The sequence below is a fragment of the Thamnophis elegans genome, chromosome 10 (assembly GCF_009769535.1).
Source record: "Thamnophis elegans isolate rThaEle1 chromosome 10, rThaEle1.pri, whole genome shotgun sequence".
NCBI lineage: Eukaryota > Metazoa > Chordata > Lepidosauria > Squamata > Colubridae > Thamnophis > Thamnophis elegans.
The window spans coordinates 47,275,885-47,293,367 of record NC_045550.1 but is presented as its reverse complement, the minus strand read 5'-3'; positions in this window follow the sequence as shown (position 1 = coordinate 47,293,367).

Genomic DNA, 17,483 nt, shown 5'->3' with positions numbered 1-17,483 from the left:
ATTCTGTCACATCACCTGTTCTCGCTTAGCAAATTTGGTATTAGCCAAATGTGGTGTCATGCTACCAGAATTGGGAAGTAGAGGGACCTTTTCAACATATCTCAGAGAAGTAACCAATAAGACATTAATATTTTGTCAGAATACTCTGACATAGAGCCCAGTTTTGGAAACTTTGTGTTTTAGTGCACTTCCATTATTGAAGTAAGCTTGTATACTCAATTTCCCAGCATAATCAACAATTACTTCATCATGGACACCAGTTGTTCTTTCAGACTGGATGAATTACAAACAATAGGGAACAAAGAGAAGAAATAGGGGAAATCCTTTATTGACAGGGGTTTTTCTTCCCCACATAAATACTTGCTTGTGTAAGACCCGAAAAAAACTTGTTTCATAAAGTCATGCTCTGGTGTGCGTGTTAGACTTCTGATGTGAAGCTCTGGCAGTGAGAGAAACTTTTCAATTGTGTTGGGAAGTCTGTCAACTTCCTTTTTGTGAAAGACCAGGGAGATCTGGCTGGTTTTCATAGTTATAGGATGCTGAGCAATGTTATGAGGAAGCAAACATTAGCAAGCTGCAATAGCGCTATCAGGGCTTTAATGTGGGAGGTGATAGGATGCAAGGCATTGCACAAATCCTTCTTATCATATAAAGAAGGGACTTTCACAGAGGAAGAAAAATAATCTCCTCAAGAAAAGAGCTACTGGGTTCTGAAGGAAATCAATGACATCTGCTTCACAGCATGCAGATGCCAAGCCAACAGTTTTGCCTGTGGAGAGGAAACTCACAAAAAGTTGTGTGTATGTTCAATCAGTGGGTGCCCACCACTTCCTCCTATGCTGCCTGATACAGGTCATCCTATACGCAGCTTGTGTCTATTTAAAATGTTCTTCCCCCACCCTACTTTTCCTTTAAACTTCGCAAAGTCCATACTAACAGCCCAAATTCTTAGATTGATGGGTTGTGTAAAAATATTGAACAGCATTTTTGTTGTTGTTGCTGCTTCTGCTTCTGTTTTTAGTTCTGAGGACATAAAACTGGTGTTTTTATTAGCTCCGTGGAAAAAAAAGAAAGCTAGGCAAACATTTGGCCATCTTGTCTGGGCTTCATGTGAGATGGCAGACTGCTAGTTTGTTTTTGCTTGCGGTAGCCATTTTGGTCCATCCCCAGTCTCCCTAAATATCTCCAATGATCTAAGCTCAATTATTGCCAAATGTTAAGATTCTAGTCCACAAAGTTTTGCTGTTCTTGGCTGTTAGGTCATGCTGCATTTCCTTTCTTTGTGAAGTGCGATTTCTCCGCGGGTCGCCCATGAGGCCAATGATGAAGGAAGACACGGACATGAGTTTCCTCCGGGATGAGACGACCCGGAACAGAGTCCGGAGGCCTCTTTTATTGAGCATACACAAGGAAAGGGTGGAGTCACATGGTCTATGTGGACCAATTATGGTTGTACAAGTCTATGGTATATGGTAACTCATTTACTACCATGTAGACCTCTGAACCTAGAGAATGCCCATAGTCAGCAAATAAATCTTTTACTAGCATGCAAACTTCTGACCCCTAGTTAATACTGCAGAGTCAGCATGCAAACTTTTGACCCCTACTTAGTGCTGAGAGTTAACAAGTTGTGACCTCTGACCTACTTAGTGCTGAGAGTTAACAGGTTGTGACCTCTGGTCTTATGGTAAATGTTTACTGCTGTTGTATACGTGTTCCAGCATAGCTATGCATGCCTACACTTATGTGAAGTGAAGCATCAGAATTCGCTATAGGTCTGTCCTTACAACAGATTTAACTGAAAGGTATACGCTGGAAGAAGTATACCTAGGAGAAGTATGCCCAGTATTTGAGGGGCCACCTCAAAGAAGAGCGGGTCAACTTATTTTCCAAAGCACCAGAAAGCAAGATAAGAAACCATATTGAATCCAAGGGCCAGGGATGGGGAAAGGAAAGTTCCCAGAGCCTGGGGAAGGTGAAAATCAACACACACATGTGGGGTGACTCGCGCATGCATGGTGAGGGGTTGTTTGCGCATGCGCAGATGGGTGGGCACATGACCGTGAGCGATAGTGCACACACATACAGTTTTGGCACACCTTTAGAAAAAGGTTAGCCATCACTGGTATAGTGATGGACTAGAAGAACTCAAAGGTCCCTTCCAGCTCTTTTCTGAAGCTGAAATAGAACAGCTTGTTTAGATGCTGCTCAAGTTGTAGATCAGCGATGGCGAACCTTTTTTGGCTCGCGTACCCAAAGTGGGAGGAGCACCGGGTGGTTGTGCATGGGCATGCCCCACCCATAATGCAATGTGCGGCCCCCAGGGCTCATGAGCACATGACAGGTACTCCCCCCATTTTTTGCATGCTTTTTTCACTTTCCCCAGGCTCCAGAGGCTTTATAGGAGCCTGGGAAGGGCAAAAACAGTCTCCGTAGCCCCCCCCCCCCCCCGAGGCCCTCTGGAGGCTTCAGGACATTCCCTGAAGCCTCTGGAGCGCAAAAAAATGGCCCTACGGGCAAACGGGAAATTCAGGAGTAGACCTGGTTTGCTCATAGGGTCGGCCCCTGAAGGTTCCGGAGGGCTTAAACCGGCCCTACAAGCAAACCGGGAGTCCGTTCCTGAACTTCCGGTTTGCCCATAGGGCTGGTTTTTTGTGCTCCGGAGGCTTTAGGGAAGCTCCTGAAGCCTCTGGATGGCCTCCGGGGGGCGGGGGTCTGTTTCCATCCACCCCAGGCTCCTATAAAGCCTCTGGAGCCTGGGGACAGCGAAAAAAGCATGTAAAAATGGGTGCGAGCCCCTGTCATGCACGCATGCAGGCAGGGGGCCGCACATTGCATTATGGGTGCAGCACGCCTCCGCACGACCCTCCCCCTGCGCTCCTGGGAGGGTGAAAAATGGCCTCAAAAAAAGGCTAAAGTCAGCTGGCCAGCGCACGCATGTGCCGCGCGTGCCCTGACAAATGGCTCCGCATGTCACCTGTGGCACGCGTGCCATAGGTTCACCATCCCGGTTGTAGATGATCAGCAAGACAGAATAATGCCCCAGGTCCTCTCTCTGTGATGTGGGACTGAGCAGCATGATACCTAAGGAAGAGATCTCTGGAGGAGGGTAAGGTAGATGTGTCAGATGCAAATGACATAATTTGTGTTGTCTTTTCCCCATGCCTATGTGACTTTAGTCTATAAAGAGTCTGCATTTCCATTGCAAATTATCTGCAAACTCCCAAAGTGAAATAAAAATTTAAAAATTAAATAGAACTCCCTTTATTCGACCCTTTGTGAGAAAGCTCATTGCAATTCAATATTTTCTCACCAGCTTTTGCAATTTGCACTGAGGAAGTTTCCTAGACAGATAATGAAATGCCTACAAGCAAACATCCAAGCTCAGAGAGCACCAAGGACTCCACAAGATTTTGGCGATTTACTGATTGGCACACAATTGCTCCTGGTTCCTACAAAAGACTCCTTTAAGCACAGATAGAACTTATCCAAATCAACAACCAGTTCTTTTCATATTTGTACTGTAACTCCTTATATCTGCAGATCAAGTTCTTTTAAGGATACTGTAGTGAGTATATCACAGGAAAAAAATTGTTGGCCCAGTATGGTGATATGCAACATTAACTTTTCCATCTGTGCTGAGTATTTTCAGCCTCAGAACAGTTCCTAATTCTCAGGGACACCATAGTAATTCATTTTACATTTGTCCTGCTTTCCCGAAAGTTTTTTAAAGAAAGCTCCTTCCATGCATGTAACAGCAGTGTAATTGTGGAAAATTCAGCAAGTGTAGCTTTGCTCATCTCTTCAATTCCATCCAGAAAATACTTCAGCTCTGAAATTCTGCTTGTCGCATTGCTCTTAAACACGCAGCAGCCCTGTGAGATATAAGCCAGAGACCGATTTGACAGTCATTCTCAATGCAAAGTAAAACCAACTTGCTTTGTCTGTTCTTTGTCTTCCCCAGTGTAAATTGCAAATATTTTCAGCAGCTTGCTACCACCTGCAGAATGAATACAAAACATGAGCTTTGGTATCTCCAATAAAATAACAACACAAAGGGGGGGAAAGCATTGGAATGCCTGTTCCACCCAGAGGTGTGTGAGGTGGTGGGAGCTGGTTTCCCAAGGTTGCAAAAGAAACCAGAATGTTTTGCTGCTTGCAGCTCATGATTGCTGGTTCCTTTCCAGTCCTGTATATTACTTAGCCCAATGTTCTGAGTTTTTGAACAGAAATGTATGCCTGGGTAGACGTCATCTGAATACAGCTAGCTGGAGAATTAGTAGTGACAATTAGTTTTCAGACATGTTGCTGCCTGAAGAAACAATGGAAGGCTGGACTGACTTTTTTATTTAAAAAAATTCTAGCAATGATATTTGCTAATCTGAATGCCTTGGCCAGTACTTCCCTTTTGCCATTTGTAGAATATCTTTTGATGCCTGTGTGGAGGGCTTTTTTTTTTGTTTCTTACTCCTTTTTTTTTTACATAAACATGTAACCAATGGTTGCAATTATTGTGAAAATGGCTGGGTCCTTCTGGGTTCAGATCCAAGTGGGGAAAAAGACACTGGAGACATGGAGGCTGCTTGGAAAGATGGTTTATTGTTGGACAGGGCCACATGGCTTGAGCCCTGAACAGAAAAGGTGAACACATGCTTCAATGTTGGTGGAGAAGAAGAGAAGAGCTGAGGGAGGGGCTTGCTAGGCTTTTTATAACCTGTTCAGTCCCACCTCTCTGTTTCCTGTTCCTGTGTAAGAAATGTATTCTGATTGGTTGTCAGACTCCCATGGGGCCATGCAGGGGCAACTCCCCGGGCTGTGTTTTGAATCCAGGTTTGGTTGAGTTCTCAGATGCCGTGTGCTCAGTTGAGTAAAGGGCCAATATTATCATGCTTTTACTCCCATTCCCCTGGAGCTGCAGTGGAGAAGTCTTTATTATGTAAAGGGTCTAGCTTGGCCTTATTAATGGCCCATTGACAAAGTGGGGATGGGTAGGAAGCTACAGGCAGCTGTCCTTTAAAACATGTTTCTTTCTTTTCACATCCAGAGAAATATTCTGCCTTTTCAATATTTCCTAGGACATTTCATTTTTCTGGGAGAGGGCTGGGTGATTAACTTCCTACAATTGCATCCAGGTTCACTCTCTTCTTGTGCAGGGATGGTGCCATTGTGATCACAGGAAGCAAGGCAATTGCAGAACCAAGCCTGCAGCTGCATATCTAGGTATGTAAAGTTCAAAGTGATCAGGGGAGTTACGGAAGTGTCATTAGCCTATTCTTAATCAGTCTGTGACAGAGAAAAAAACTCATGGATGGCTTTCCAGTTTGCCAATTTAATACCGCTATCAAACCGAAACCACTTTACTTTGTTTCTCCTGCTGTTTCTTATCTATAAAGAAGCAAGCTGGGTCCTGGGTGGAGAGAAACTTTAAAAAGAAAAATAATAATAAAAGGATGCCACAATTAGTCCAGTTCAGCCACTTTTTGCTATTATTGTTCCTCAGCAGATTGTATAGGTTGTATTGTTTACCAGCTATAAATAGTCTGTGAACATCGTGCAGGCAGCAAAACTGAAAGGAGATAGTGTATTAGCAAAGAGCTGTCACAACAGTTCTGAAATAGAGAGACATGCATATGCATTATTTCTGCCTCTAGCCTGATTAAATTATAGCCTACACACCTGCAATTTGGGGTTTAAATGGCCTGATCCATTTCTCTCTGCTAATGCCTGTTATACTTGTTTGTCTGTCGTGACTATCATGCTTAAAAAGCTCAGGAACATCTTGCTAGTGTGAATATAAGCTGTCTTGGCTTGCCCAGTTGAGTGTTGTTGCTGAGGCTAAATCAAAAGAGGCAATTTAAAAAAAAAAACAGCTATATTGTGGGGGTTTACTGTTGTGTGTGAAGGATGTGGCTAGGCAGGCTAAATTAACCTGGGCTTCCACAACACAATGAATTAAGCACAGTGACTGGATTCATAATTCTCAAAACCACTCAGGATGTCTGGTTGAAAAATTGCAGCTGTGTCTACACAATCAAAACCCTGACCTTTTTTTTTTAATGTGTGGTGCGTGTGAATCCATACTAATCAACATCATCTGAGCTCATGCTGGTTGAATCCAGCCTGTCACTTAAAATCTTCATTTGCAGACAAAACGAAAATCCTGCAAAAGGTTCACCTCCTGAAATGATGGTTGAAGGATATCATAGGATGTGATCTCCCAATATGAAGGCCTGGAAAAAAAACAAAACACCATCCAATTTGAAGTAGCCAAAGTGGAAGATAGCTCATTTGCTTTCCTTCTATTTCTTCCTTGTACCAAGCCCTTCTAGATGAAATCCTTGTGTCCTATATCTTGAAGATATCCTAAGGCAGTGTTTCTCAACCTCAACACATTTAAGATGTGTGGACTTCGAACTCCAGAAGTTTCAAGCCAGAGGGCAAATTGTTGATGGTCAATGGTAGAAGACACAGTAACAGTGAGTGTTTTGAATAACAAGCCTTGGCATTTGGGGCTTTCAGGGCTGTAAAAAGGGATTTTATGCCTCGCATGGGTTTCTCTCCGCTGCATTAAAGCAAAGATAAGGAAATGGTAAACTCCGGCTCAACACATATTTGCTATTAAAAAATGAATGCATAAATAAAATGTGATGAATTTTGCAGCTATTTTTTAGATTAAGCAATTTAGGGAACTGGTGTTTGACTGCATGGGTTATTTTATACCTTTGATGTTTCTTGTCTGCTATATCTATATTGTTCAACTTCCTGAGAAGTATACTGTGGCAACTAGCAAAGCTCCACCTTCTCTCTTTCTCTGCCATTCAACCCCCAGTTAATGCTCTATGAACCTCATTGGGTACGGTTATCAGAAGATTTAGAGCCGTGATGGCAAACCTATGGCACACATGCTGGAAGTGGCATGCAGAGCCATCTCTTTGGGCACGTGAGCTGTCGCCTGTTGCTCTTCTGGGTTCTGGTGCGCTGGCCAGCTGGTCTTCATGTGCGTAGGAGCGCCGGAAACTGTAAGATCATCTTCCCAGTGTGTGCATGCACACCGGGCGGCTGCTCTTCCGGTTTCCCGCACACGCGCTCCCGTTTCGGCACTTGGTGCAGAAAAGGTTCACCAACATTGGTTTAGAGTGATGTGTCATCCATATGTCGTTGATGTTTAGCTTTACCACTCTGTGATCAGAACCTGATGAAACCCAGCAGAATGTTAGTTTGTAAGTATTGTTAAGGAATCTTGGATTCAATATGGTGCTTTTTTAGTGTTTATGATGTTACTGCGAGATAATAGAATCTTTCAGAAAGACAAACTAATCTCTATAAACTGATGCAAAAATGGTTTCATAATATGTTATTTTTAGATTGAAACAATACAAATGATTTCCAAAAATATTGTAAAGAACTGCTATCATTTGAACAGAATAGAAAAAAAAGAAAAAAAAGGTCTTTTTGTGGATGCTTACTCAGCTAGCTGTCACTATTGATGAGCTATACCTAGTTCCCTATACTTCCTTTCCTTCACATTCATTTTTAAGCAGGTGAACACCTTCTTAAAAAGAGTGCTGAATCTGTGTCAGGTATCAGTGAAAACAATGGTACTGTAAAAAGAGACACCTTGCAATATCTCAAAAGTTTTCTTCCTCAGTTAAAGAATTTTCTATTTTTAAATCTGAGGGATTATGTATATTGTTTTTATTGTCTTTTAAGCATCTTATTTTCTATTTTAATATTTTGCTGAAGTATCTATTAAGATTAAGGTCATGATTGTCCCAAAGCTGCTTTTTCAAGCGGCAAGTCGACTTCTTGTTTTTGCTTGAAGATGTTTCACTTCTCATCCAGGAAGCTTCTTCAGTTCTTGGATGAGAAGGGAAATGTCTTCAAGCAAAAACAAGAAGTCGACTTGCCTCTTGAAAAAGCACCTTTGTGATGTTTTGCTGAAGTAGCGCCATGGATTTATTGAACTTCCCATTGTCCCAAGGTGTCTCTGCCTGTCACTTCGCTTCCCAGAATGGAAGAAACCCAAATAGGAGGAAGTGAATATACTTTTATTATTAGTTTGATTTATATCTCATATTGTCTCAGGAGCTCAAGCAATTTACACAGTGTCTTCTATTTTACTCCTACAGCAACAATCTGTGACAGAGTTGGCTGAGAATGAGAGCATCCAGGTTCCTAAATGTTTTCCTTTAATTGAAGTGTGTTCCTAGGGAAACTCCAGAACACTTGAACATTAGATGTATAATGAACAGCAGGACATTTCACACCACTGTCCACCTCTTCAAAAAGAAACAGCAAGAGTACCAAACTCCAAACGTGAGTATGTTATTGGACACAATTAATACAATTGAGCGAGTCCAGGGATATTTCACGAGAAGAGTATTCCACTCCTCTGCTCACAATAGAATCCCTTATGCCACCAGGCTCGAAATTTTGGGCTTGGACAACCTGGAACTACGCCACCTACGATCTGACCTAAGCATAGTGCACAAAATTGTCTGCTACAATGTCCTACCTGTCAATGACTACTTCAGCTTCAACCTCAATAATACGCGGGCAAACAATAGATACAAACTCAAGGTAAACGGGTTCAAACTCAATTGCGGAAAATCTGACTTCAACAACAGAGTGATCAATGCCTGGAATGCTCTACCTGACTCTGTTGTTACATCCGCTAACCCTCACAGCTTCAACCTTAAACTGTCTATCGTGGACCTCACCCGATTCTTAAGGGGTTTGTAAAAGAGGGGTGCATAAGCGCACCAGAGTGCCTACCGTCCCTGTCCTACTCTCCCCATTTATTTGTATTCATTTCTTTTGTTCATGTCCATGTTTATATTTATACCTGTTATCTTGTACATGTTTGACAAATCAAACAAACAAACAAACAAATGAGAATGTCCAAAATTGTTCTCCTGGTTGGAAGAAATTTTGGAACTATGCCGGAGAAAACAAATCTAACAAAAACACATTTATCCTATCTTTTGGATATGATTAAGATCAAACCCATCTCCTCTCTTCATCTAATCCTATCAGACTCAAACTGACACTTCCCCCGCCCCGCCCCCCCAAAAATCCCTGCAGTATTTTCTAAACCAGAGACTAGAAATCTCCTCCCTAGCACACAGTATAGCCCAAGGGGAATCCTAACAAGGAATTCCAGCCACAACCCCAATCAGGCTGATGACCGTAACATTTCAACTCCTTAATAATGGGCTTCCCCAGCTCTGCTGATGTTCCTAAAATGGCTGTTTTGACTAACAATCAAAATAACCCCAGGTGTGGACCTGCTCAGCTTTCCCCAAATTGGCCAGCAAATCAAACTCCTACAATTTCCTACTTCTTAAAAAAAATCTATAATTTCCCATTGTTTGGGGTCCCTCTTTCTTTTAAGCAGGCAACTTTGATGCAAATCATCAAAGTTTGGTTCTTCCCCAGTGTGGTGCTTCATACCTCAGAATTTTCTGCAACAAGAAACAAATACACTTTCATCAGCTGAATGAGATCTAGTAGAAGGGACATGAAAGAGAGATGTGTTAAACCAGGGGTCTCCAACCTTGGCAACTTTAGGACTTGTGGATTTTAACTCCCAGAATTCCTCAGCCAGTTGTCAAGGTTGGAGACCCCTGGTTTAACACATCTCCCATGAAGAATTTGGGATCCAGCCCAGTGGTGAAATCTAAATTTTTTTGCCACTGGTTCTGTGGGCATGGCTTGGTGGTGGTGGTGGTGGGGCATGTGACTTGGTGGGCGTGGCCAATTTACCCCCCACTCTTTAAAGTATTTTTTCCTGCCAGTTTGGGCGAATCGGCAGGAAAAAAAATGCTTTAAAAATGTGGGGGGAAGCTTCCGACAATCGCATGGCTTATAGTTGAGCCGCATGACTCTCGGAAGCTTTTTTTTTACCTACTGGTTCACAGAACAAACGACAATCTCCTGATTCTGCCGCCGGCATATCCTGAAAAAACTGGAGGTGGGGGAAACGGAAAATTTGAAAAGCCACAGCCACTTAAGGCAAGCAGAAGCGGACCCTTTATGGCAATGATGGTGAACCTTTTTCACCTTGGGTGGTCTACCAGGAAAGCCTCCAGAAGGCGAAAAATAGCCAAAAATCAAGGCCAAAAATCAGCTGGCCAGTGCGTGCGTGCGTCTTGGAGGTGGCATGCGTGCCATAGGTTTATGGCTTATGCATTCCCCAAGCCTTTTTTGTAATCTTCAGGTTTGCTAAGACTGTTCCTTGGTGTCCAGTTTCTGGATATGCCAATAAGGTGTAAATAGTTGACTGCACAGAGATAATGTCAGTTGGCTGGGGAAAAGGATGATTAGGTCATAGTTACAGTGCAAAGATTATCATATTGCTAAAATGCATTCATTTAACTCAGATCAAATTTACTGTGTCATGTTGTCTCAGCCATTTCTTTGTCCTGATTATGTGCATTTTATTTTAAAAAGGTCCCCTACCATTTTACTCAAAGTTTTAGACTGTGATTCAAAAAGAAGCTAAACAACCCTGTCTCAGGGCATACAAATAACACGAAAGTTAGAAGAGAATAATACTTGCTCATATTTTTCCTCTGTAGCCACACTGGGAGGGAAGGAAGGAAGGAAGGAAGGAAGGAAGGAAGGAAGTTGTTTATGTTTCTGAATCTCCATGTACTAGGTGAAAGACCATAAATATGCTTAGTAAAATCTGAAAAAAATGGAGATAGAGCCAAGTAGACACTAATTTTTCCTTCTTGTGCTTAATATACAAATGGAGGGTCGTTATCAAAGAGTTTGTGATAGCCTTCGTATAATACTCCCCTCCCTTTCCTGGTTATAATGACAGATATTTTGGGAAAGTCTATTTTATTGTTTATTTTCATCTGTTCAATCACATCCAATTCTAGGGAGTCCCTTGGTTTTCTTGAAAAATACTTTTTCAGAATTGGTTTGCCATTGCCTCATTCTTAGAGCTGAGAGAAAGTGACTGACCCATGATTATCCGACTGACTTAGTGCTCAATGCAGGATTAGAAATTGCTAATTTCTAGCCTTACATCTTGACTATCAGGATAAACTGGCTCTCATGCAAAAGCCTACTGTTCACTTATTAAAATGCTCTCTAATGAGATGAATAGCAATCTATTCATATCCCCTTTTTTGAGAAGTCCTAGAGGACACCAGAACTATGGGATTTCAGTTCATTGCTGACATGCTCTTTGATGGGATCGTACACAACTACACATTTACACTTATGCAGGTGCACAAAGATCTATTTGCTTTTAATTAAATTGTCGAGGCTAATAAAGGTCGTCTCTGTTCAGACAAAATTATTCATAAACCTTTGTATGACCAAAACCTGACCAACTCTGTATGAATGTTTTGGTTATTGTTCTTCAAAATAAATGTTGACCTCTGGTGATAGAGAAATAGATGGATGGATGGATGGATGGATGGATGGATGGATGGATGGGTGGGTGGGTGGGTGGGTGGGTGGGTGGGTGGGTGGACGGACGGACGGACGGACAGACAGACAGACATAGTTATATATTCATCACTGTACTTCCCTTAGTGATTCCAAGTTTGGTTTTAGTATCACTATGGCAACGTAATGGTAATTTTGCAAAGTGCTTATATGGACTGTACTTGAATATCTAAGAGGCATTAATGTCTTGTGCCCCAATTACCTTAGTGCTACCAGAGTTACAAAACAGAGTCTGTGGGAAACAGGGGTATGTTCTTTTGATGACAGATCCAATATATCTTTTACAGCAAAGTATTTATATATTCTATATGCTTTAGTTATCTATTAGAATATGTGTCTTTGAACCTCTTCTCTATGGCTAAAACAAGAACCAATTTGCCCAGGAATAAAAGTCTGCAGGGAAATAATATAGTCATCTTCACAGGAAAAATGATAATAGGGATCAACAATAATATTCTGCCCACAGCCCATTTCATCAGCCCCCGAAGAACTGCAGATCAACAGTGGTAACCATAACAAGTGTTTCATTAAAAAAAATAAAACATAGTTATATTAAACATCTTACAAGCTTAATGCTTAACCCTATTTGTTTTAACTGAATTTGAATGCACATTAAATTTAGTTTTTGTGCTGATTCATTGTTTAGATAAAACCACGGGACATCACTCAAAGACCAATGCTTGAGAAGCAAGCAGTTTTAAGCAAATCATGGACCCTTCTTATAAGAAAACTTAATCCTTTAACAGTGCAATCTTATACATGTTCATTTGAAGAGCTTACTTCCAAGTAAATAGGATATCACATACTGAACAATTTAATTGTAAAAAATTAATCCTATTTCATTCTAGGCTTGGGTATTTAAGCAAGCCATTTACCATGGAAAGGTTGTCTTCTCAAATCAAGTGCAAATCCCAAAGTCTTCATGGATATATCATTTATAGTTATCTAAAAACCCAAACCTTTCAGCTTTTGACATGGAAAAAATGTTTAACTGGCAGTGTTTAGTTCAACTTATTTTAATGAGATTTTGTGATTGTCATTAAAATGAAAGCCTTCTAGGAGATTGGATATCTGGACAGGGTTCTTCTGTTAGGAACAATTGGCTACAATAAACAAACTCTTCATTCACAGTATTTGTATTGGAGCCATTTCTCAAATGGCAGTGTTTATGTGTACTTTCCCGAGTGCATGATTTCCCATCAGTTAAAAAGAAAAACACCCAGTTCTAATATTGTAGTTTCTGTTTTCTACAATAGTGCATCAGGTGATACCATTATGAGCCAAACTGCTGTATCACCCAACTGTATTCTATCTGTTCTTCTTGCATATCTTGAGGACTTAATGCTTCTCCTATTGCATGCCTCTTAGCAGGGACAGAAAGGATTCCATCAAGGAAATGAACTGTGACAAAGGGTAGAATTGAGATCTAGTGTGATACATTTCTCTCCACAGAACCCAGAACATTTTACAGGACAGTTATACTGAGCCACTTTATTGAGCTATAAACTCTTTCAGATATGGTCTCAACACCTATCTGTTGAGGAAGCTTTACTTCTGAAAATTCTGCATCAAGCAAAGGGTTGGATTAGATGGCCTTATTCTCAACATTACAAGGAGTGAAGCATTCTTTAGTGGATTGGGAAATATGGTAGCTGAGGAGTATTTTGCATGGAAAATTATATCACATGAAAAGTAGCAAATATCCCCTGTTCTGAATTCTATTCAACAGGGGAAAAAATCTTACTTCTTTCACCTGGGAAGGAATTTTACTTAGTAATAATCTGAATTGAGATCACATATACTGTGTTTTCCCAAAAATAAGACAGGGTCTTATTTTCTTTTGACCACCGAAATAAGTGTGTGGCCTTATTTTCGGTGAGGTCTTATTATTTTTGAGGTGCAGGAGGCAGCGAGTGTGGTCACCTCATGGCTGCTGCTTTGTAGCAATATTTTTGGGGAGGGCTTATTTTTGGGAGAGGGCTTGTTTTAGCGCATGCGCTCAAAAGCCTGATTGGGTTTATTATCTGTGGAGGTCTTATTTTCAGAGAAACAGAGTAGTTTCTTTGCATTCATCAAAATCCTCCAGGTTGAAACATAGTTCATCTTTAAGGAAAAATTTATAATCAATTGGAACGGAAGCTATCTGGTCATTTGTATCAACTACCCATCTTTAAAGGATTTGGGAATCAACTACCCATATCCTTTAAAAACAAATATATTGTGGCAGTTTTGGGGGGGGGGAACAGCAGAACAAGAGCTAGAAAAGAAAGCTATAGTTTCTATTCTCCATTCAGCACAGATGTTATTTCTAAGTTGAAAACAGAACAAAACAAAATAGTAACCAGAAATACATAATTTTCACAAGAAGGTTTTAAATTGACAACTGAAGAATTATGTGATCTCGAAGATCAGTGGTGGGATTCAATTTTTTTTTTACTACCCGGTTCTGTGGGCATGGCTTGGTTAGTGTGGCAGGGGAGGATACTATAAAATCTCCATTCCTTCCCCACTCCAGGGGAAGGTTACTGCAAAATCCCCATTTCTTCCCAATCACCGGGAGGCAGAGAATAGATGGGGGCGGGGCCAGTCAGAAGTGGTATTTACTGGTTCTTCGCACTACTCAAAATTTCTGCTACTGGTTCTCCAGAACTGATCAGAACCTGCTGAATACCACCTCTGTCCAAGATGCTCTGAAAACCTTCACTGAGAAATGTGTGTTTCCATCACCTAGTTTTGAATCAATGACAAGAACACTTGCCACACCTTGCACATTTAGAGGCTGCGTGAAAGGGCCCTGTGCCTATACAAGCACATAGAGACTAGAGTTTCCACTCAGGCAAAGTCTTTTGTAGACATTATCTACGCGGAAACTAGATTTTGTACAGAGTCCAAATTAGTGTAAGAAATCTACAGCCTTTTCAAGTATATTTTTAGTCTGCTAGTAGGACATGTGAATTCCTCTAAAGCAGTGGTTCTCAACCAGTGGTGGGTTTCAAAAATTCTTCAAACCTACTCTGTGGGTGTGGCCTCCTTTGTGGGAGTGGCTTGCCACCCATGTGACTGGATGGGAGTGGCTTGCCACCCATGTGACCGGAGATGAAGATGCTGATGACACTTGTCAGAACTACCTTAAATTACCTCACACACAGCACTGGCATGCATAAGAATATGATGTAAACTTGTTTTTTAAAAGGCATCTTTGGTTTGCGTTAAAACAACTTCAACACACGCAATGTTCTGATTGCACCACAAACGCAGTAGTCATCCTTACCTTTCACAGAGGCACTGAGTTTTATAAATATGAGCATGATAGTGTAGAATAATCATATCCAAGGACCAGTGGTGGGTTTCAAAAATTTTTGGAACCTCTTCTGTAGGTGTGGCCTGCTTTCCGGGTCCACTGGTGGAACCTCTTCTAACCGGTTCGGTAGATTTGATGAATCGGTTCTACCAAATAGGTGCGAACTGGTAGGAACCCACCTCTGTTCTCAACCTTCCTAATGCCGTGACCCTTTAATACAGTTCCTCATGTTGTGGTGACCCCCAACCATAAAATTGGTGTCTTGAGAATATTTGTTTTCTGATGGTCTTAGGCAACCCCTGTGAAAGGGTCGTTCGACTCCCAAAGTGGTCCCGACCCACAGGTTGAGAACCACTGCTCTTATGTAACATGCTATCTAGGGATAGAATTCAAACAGAATTAAATACCACCCTGTCCCCTTTTCCCCCTTACTACACAGCCCTGTTCTTGAACACAAGAGACAGAGTCAACAGTACAACAGCTAGAAATGGCACACTTGTTAAAAGCTTTGGGAAACTGATTCCATCATGCCTTAACCCCAAGCATGTACTCTCCATGAGAGCTGCTGCTTGTTCCAGCTAGCAGCCTCAACTTTGGACTAATAAGTATGCATTAACAAATAAAGTGCTGCAGAAATGAATGGCAAATGTGAACAGTACAGCAGGAAGCTACACTGCTAGCAGGCTGAAAACGGTTTTTGCAGATGCAATTTTGGTAGATGACCAAGGGGTTCTTTTTTTTTTTGGTCTGAAATATGAGCTGTAAAAAGCAGAAGCTTCACCAGGGGTGTGAGCTGGAGGAACAAAAACACAGCATAGTTTCTGTAAATGCGGAGAGGTGAGGAGAAGAAGACTGGGTGGAAGTTCAGATCCTGAAGCAGACATAACCAAACAATATATTGCAGAGAGCTCTGAAATATATTCTTAAACTGCAGCGCCCTTAATTGCTTGTATGCCAGGTGTTTTGTAGGTAGTCCGCAACTTACAACTGATTGCTTAGAGACCAATGTTACGACAACCTGAAAAGGGGGACTTATAACCTGGATTTAAAGATCCAACAGATGTGCCCCTTCTGTGGTCAGGTGACCATATTTTGGGCACTCAGCGACATGGCTGCATTTGCAACGTCTCATGACCACATTTTACAATGGTTTTGATGAAAACTGGTATTTACCTCCAGTTTTCATTAAAAAAAAAAACTACACACACAGCAAGCCATTAGTTTGTTAATGACTGTGGCATTCATTTAATGACTACTGATTCACTTAACCCATGTGGTTTGCTTAACGTCCCCTGCAAGAAGTGTAAAATCTGATCAGTGATGGTTTTACTGTTTTATCACCGAAGCTTCCCCCCCCCCCCTCCGCTTTTTAAAGCATTTTTTTTCCTGCCGTTTTGGGCGAATAGACAGGAAAAAATGCTTTAAATAGCAGGGGAAAAGCTTCTGACGATCACACGGCTCACAGCTGATTTGCGTGATCGAGCCTCCTTCCCCCCCACTTTTTAAAGCATTTTTTTTCCTGCCTGTTCGCCCGAACTGGCAGGAAAAAAATGCTTTAAAAAGTGGGAAAAGTGGGCCACACCCACCCAGTCACATGACCTCCCCCATTAAGCCACGCCCACAGAACCAGTGCCAAAAAAAAATTAGATTTCACCACTGGGTTCAGCCCCTTGGAATGAAATGGCTTTCTCCCTGAAGAGCAGACAGCCTGCCTGGAATTGCTCCTCCAAATCCTCAGCTGTCATTGGATATGAAAAAGATGGCGACGGTTATGAGAGCTGTAGCAGAATTCTCTTTAGTGCATTAGCCATGTTCCTTCCTGAATTAGATTTAACAACAATTATCTGCACCTTGGTTTCATCCTCTTGTGACAGCTTTGTATATAAGTGTATCAGTGTGGGATTATATTTGAAAGGGGTTTGAAAATTGTTCTAAAATACAGCAGCTGGGCTGCTAAGTAGTGGAGGGATCACATTGTGCTTGAACTGAAAGACTCCACACTGGGTACAAGATGTTTATTGGGAATCATCTAAATAATTGGAATGGGCTTTTAAAGGCGTCAACATAGGGCCTGGCTATTTAAAGGACTGACTTTTCTATTTCAAAACTGTCTGATAAGGAAACATCCTTTTTTCTTATGCCCCTACCATTAAAAGCTCATTTTTGGGCACTTGAGGTGTAAAGCCTTATCCTGCTTTATTCCTAGTTTAGACACTGCCTTAAAAAATGCATTTGGCTTCCCACTTTAGTAAAGTGGGAGCCTCCCCCCTCCCAACTGCCACTTTTTAAAGCATTTTTTTTCCTGCCTGTTCGCCCAAACTGGCAGGAAAAAAAATGCTTTAAAAAGTGGAAAAAAGTGGGCCACACCCACCCAGTCACATGACCTTCCCCATTAAGCCACACCCACAGAACCATAGAACATCTCTTTCAATAAGATTTTAATGTATAGATCCCTGTTTCCCAGCCTTAGCAATTTTAAGATGATGGGACTTTGGTTCCTATAATTTACCAGCAAGCATGCTCAAAGTTGCCAAAGTTGCAAAACACTGGTTAATATCAGTGGTGGGATTCAATTTTTTTTACTACTGGTTCTGTGGGCGTGGCCTTGTGGGCGTGGCTTTGTGGGTATGGCAGGGGAAAGATACTGCAAAATCCCATTCTCTCCCCACCCCACTAACCTGCTTTCCAGCTCCATTCTCCTGTTCAGGGCAACAAG